The 5,036-nt window shown below is 29.8% G+C and overlaps 1 long non-coding RNA gene across 1 annotated transcript; it reads right to left on the bottom strand.

The window, feature by feature from the left end:
* Nucleotides 1-380: 380 nt before the first annotated feature.
* LOC113471689 lies at nucleotides 381-2,953 on the bottom strand. The gene is made up of 2 exons (XR_003394290.1): nucleotides 981-2,953; nucleotides 381-589 (listed from the first exon to the last, which is right to left on the bottom strand). It is a non-coding gene; the product is annotated as an uncharacterized LOC113471689 (long non-coding RNA).
* Nucleotides 2,954-5,036: the final 2,083 nt, after the last annotated feature.

Raw genomic sequence — 5,036 nt, 5'->3', positions numbered from 1 at the left:
CATTTTCTTCTAGATCTTTCCTTCGCGCTTCTTGTCTTGAGTTTCTTTTTCCTCTTCTTTATTCTTTCCTCTGTTTTCTAGTCCACGAATTGTCTTTCTTCTTTTCACTGTACATTTTTCTCAACTTTTTTCTTATTTACTCGTATTTGAAAATAGTTTATTTATTTTACTACATAGGTTAATTTCGATAGGGTATCATTTTGTAGTAACATTAATTTTTATTTTGTGTACTTATAAAAAGCTACGAATTAACACAACAGTATTACAATGAAATTCATTTAGTATTCTTAGTTAAACTTATTTATTTTCTTTTTTTTTAACAAATAAATACGAGTATAGATTAGTAGAATAGTAGTTTTTGTTACTAAGTATTGTTTTTCCCCCCAATATATTATTAATTATTAATTTACTTTTAAACAACTCACAAACTATGTAAAAAATATCACAATGATTTTTATTATTATAAAATGTATTGTTTAATTTTTTGGGGTAATTTTGGGTGTTTAAAAAAATGTAAATAAAATTATACAATTTTTTTCCCACTGTGTCAAAATGTACTTGGGTGAGTTACAATTTACGGTATTTGGACCTCATAACGGTCCTTTTTCTTAACGTGGACCATATTTGTGCAGAAACTTAATTTCAAGAAAAACTACACACATGTTCACCCATTTGCACCATAGTGTACTTATAATTTTTTGTACTTAGAGGTTCTTCAAAATGAAAAGCTGAAAATTTCTGGGACATTATCTTTTATGATAATTAGAAATTATAGCCCTCTAGTTTTCTTTAGAGCTTACAACTTTTAACGTTATTTGAGTTGAAGTACCAAGACAAACGTCCTAAATCCTAGACCTAAAACAATGTAGACGAATCCTTCACTTTGACTTACCCCAAAATATAACGTTTGGTAGTCTGCACTAACCTTAAATACCTCCTCAAGTGCAAATCTGTTTGATTTCCCTTTACGGTATTTGGACCTCATAACGGTCCTTTTTCTTAACGTGGACCATATTTGTGCAGAAACTTAATTTCAAGAAAAACTACACACAAGTTCACCCATTTGCACCATAGTGTACTTATAATTTTTTGTACTTAGAGGTTCTTCAAAATGAAAAGCTGAAAATTTCTGGGACATTATCTTTTATGATAATTAGAAATTATAGCCCTCTAGTTTTCTTTAGAGCTTACAACTTTTAACGTTATTTGAGTTGAAGTACCAAGACAAACGTCCTAAATCCTAGACCTAAAACAATGTAGACGAATCCTTCACTTTGACTTACCCCAAAATATAACGTTTGGTATTCTGCACTAACCTTAAATACCTCCTCAAGTGCACTGTTTGATTTCCCCCCCAAACCTTTGTTCCTCGTTCATCTTACAATGAGGACAGTCAAGTTGTTCCTAATTCCCCATAGATATAATCTCTTCCCTAAGGTCTTCCCTGTTAGATTTGTCTTCCTTAGTCTTCCCTTGATTTTAATGAAAATTTCAGATTTGCTCTGATAACTTGGATCTTTTTACTTTCTATTATTTTTTCCATCTTTCAATCCTTATCAGTCCCTATAGTATTTTCTGACGAACAAAGAATTTCGTCAAAATTCCTACCTCCCCTTACTGCTGGAATAATAAAACAATTAAATTTGGGTGCCTTATTTAAAATTGAAACACTATACAGTGCCTTTATAATTAAAATATTTTAAACGTTGAAAAAAAATCGTCCAATGCCTCTCCATTATTTGTATGTCTCATGTCCTATATTTCTATTACCTACCCGATTTTTTAAAAATATTTAAGTTCTAACATTAATCTCAATTTGTAATTAATTTCTAAATAAAAAAAAGTATCTCCTAGTTATAGATTAATAATTATTTTTATTACATAAACTATACCAAATAATTAACTTAGGTATTTTTTCAGTAGATTTTAAGTATACTTTTGTTTTTTAAAAAATAATTTATTTGTACAGTGAATTATGAGTTTTTTTTTATATTTATTTTGCAATTCATCATCATTAACTTATTTTTAGAATTTTTAAATGTTTTCTCTTCCCTTGTGCAAAAGATTTAGCAATATTATCTTTATTATCTTTTCTGACTTGTGAAATTTGATATGTAGAAAAACAGAATGTACTGAGTAGTTATATCTCTTCTTTTATTTCATATGGAAATAGAACCAAATAACGGTTCATTGGGTTCGTAAGACTCTGGAAACACTGATTTTTGTCTTTAAAAAGAAAAGTTTATCCAGTCTTCTTCGACTTTTTATAAAAAGAACAATAACATTGATCAAAATTTGTACAAAAGTTGAAAAGCTTTGAGAAAAAAACATTTTCTTACTATTTCCTACCCTTTTTGCATTCTGTATTTCGCCTATCATTTGGGACGAAAATGGCCCGTATTAGTCTTTTTAACTTGTTTTTTGTATTATCTATTACCTTTTTGTTTAAATTCAAGGATAGCTAGATGCGGTTTTAATCGCCCCATGAAAACAAATAAATATCCCATCGCGATTTATTTCTATTTGAAATGTGCAATACAAAATCGTACGTTCTCCGCGAAGTTGTCTACCAGTTTTGTTTACAAATTGGGTTTGTTTACAAAACAGTGGTAGATACAAACAATTTACCACCAAATGATGGTTGTTTGCTCCGCATATTTTTGGAGGCTTCTTTCATTAACACACCAAATACCTAACAGTTGTTTTATGAAATTTTGTTTTTTTTTCCCCCTATTCTTGAAAAAAGTTCGAAAAATTCTCTATTGATTTTTTGCATTTGCAACCGGGCTTTTCTTTTTTGGACCTCTTCCTCAAAATTTTACCTTTTTCTTGGACCTTTTCTTCAAATGGTTTTTATTTGTTTATCTTTTTTCAGACGTACCTATTAACTCTGTAAAGTTTTGAAAATGAACTAATAAAGAAATACACAATGAAAAAAACTATATTTCCATCAATATCGATTGATTTTTTGCATTTGCAACCGGGCTTTTCTTTTTTGGACCTCTTCCTCAAAATTTTACTTTTTTCTTGGACCTTTTCTTCGAATGGTTTTTACTTGTTTATCTTTTTTCAGACGTATTAACTCTGTAAAGTTTAGAAAATGAACAAATAAAGAATTCCACAATGAAAAAAAACTATATTTCCATCAATATCAGGAAGACCACCCTGGCAAAGATTTTTAAAGAAGTAAAACAATCTCAATCTCCACTTGATTTTCGGTTTACGAAGAAAAAAGCCCGTTTTGTATTGCCTAAAAAACATTTTGTTTTTCTCCTTAATCTATAATCTTCTACGATTTAGTTTTTTTCTCCTTATTTCTTTCTAATTTACTTAATACATTTTTATTTTAATCAATTCTATATTTATATATTCGTCCAATATTTATATACATACACACACAAAAAAATTAATATGCAAAAAAATATATACAAAAAATATATTTAATGTTAATGACGTTATTCTTGTGTCTTTTTTTCCTCCTTCATAAATAGGAAATATTTGTTTTATTTAGATTTAAATAGGAAAATGCCCTAAGCATTTGAATAGAGATTAGGGAAATAGGGCTATTAGGGAAAGAAAATGAAATTTTGATTGTTGTTAGCTTGTAGCTGATTTGTTTTTTACCGGTGTAGAGTGTAGGGATTGTTCTTCACCAAGCCATTACTTAATCATAGTAATAATATTTGTAGGCATCCCCATTTATTGCTTCTCATCAGGGTAGCTAGTTCTTCAAGAAATACTACTCTTTTTTCTGTTGCAATTTTATTCAAAGTTTAATTGAAATAGAAAAGAAATATTATTAACTCTCATATACGAGTATGTACATACATATAGGTCTTTAATTGATTTTCCATCTATCCTTGTTTCATTTTACCCATAAGTTTTTTTTATGTCAATGATTTTTCCATTGAAACTTATGTGTGCATTTATTTTGTAGGATTGTGAGATTTGTGAGTAATGGCCTAATAGCTTTCAGTAGTTAGTACAGTAGTTTTGCCCTTTAGGGGAAAAGTGTTTTATGTCTCTCTGGCATTGATTTCATAATCTTTCTCGCTCTTATTTTTAGCATTTTTCTTTCAACTTGTGATTGATTATTAGAGTCACACGTTCTTGTTTGATTTGTTCATGCAGTAGTTTGCTTTGAGTTCTACCATTATTCCTAGCTGTTGTTCCATTTCTTATCTTTAGTTGTCGGGCTTTTAAGAATTTCCTTGTAGGTGTCTAGGTACTTAAGTTGAAGAAAAATATTGCTGATAAATGTAGTTTTTCTGAATTCTTCTAGTTGTTTTGGTTTTCTTCCAAATTATTTTTGTTGGTTCTGTTGTTATTTTCCTACATAGATACATTTGTTTGGTCTTTGGGAATGATAGAAATGGAATAAACCTTTTGTTATCTTTTAGCTTTTTTTCATTTTAAAATAGTTTTATAGTTCTGTTTGTATCTGTCCGTCTATGGAGTTCACTTTTATGCTGGGCTTTCTGCTTTTTGGCCACTTGAAATTTTACAAAAAGAATCTGTTTGGTATTTTTTAGCAGCTTTATTTATTTGAAGTCGTAGTATTTTGGCATTTTTTAGCTAGATTATTTTGGTATTTAGCTAGAGGTATTATACGTATTATTTAATATTAATTCCCCGGGTCTATAGTTTCATGTTAAAAAGCACCTGCGCGTGCGTAGATGCACGAAATACGTCCAAAGAGGGACCAACATGTCAACATAAGACAGTGGACCCGGGGACAATCTTTGATTTTATTGATACTGCCTCATAATATTCTGCTTTCTGTTTCAGATTATATGAACTTTGTTCATCACAATATCTCACACCCACACACAACACATTTACATACTTATTTGGGGGGGAAAAATCCCATTTTTCCCAACATACATATCTAGCACCTACACCCGATTTTATGAACGAAAATTCTCGCTCTCACTGAAACAAATTTGGACCAATCAGATGTTTGGAATTGATGCTTCAGTGCAGCTAGAGAGCCAGTATTTTGTTCATGTTTATAAATATGGCGACTCTCAGAAATA

The sequence above is a fragment of the Diaphorina citri genome, unplaced genomic scaffold (genome assembly GCF_000475195.1).
Source record: "Diaphorina citri unplaced genomic scaffold, Diaci psyllid genome assembly version 1.1 scaffold2812, whole genome shotgun sequence".
Classification (NCBI taxonomy): domain Eukaryota; kingdom Metazoa; phylum Arthropoda; class Insecta; order Hemiptera; family Psyllidae; genus Diaphorina; species Diaphorina citri.
Note: the sequence above shows the minus strand (reverse complement) of the source record. Positions and strands in the feature narration are given on the sequence as shown.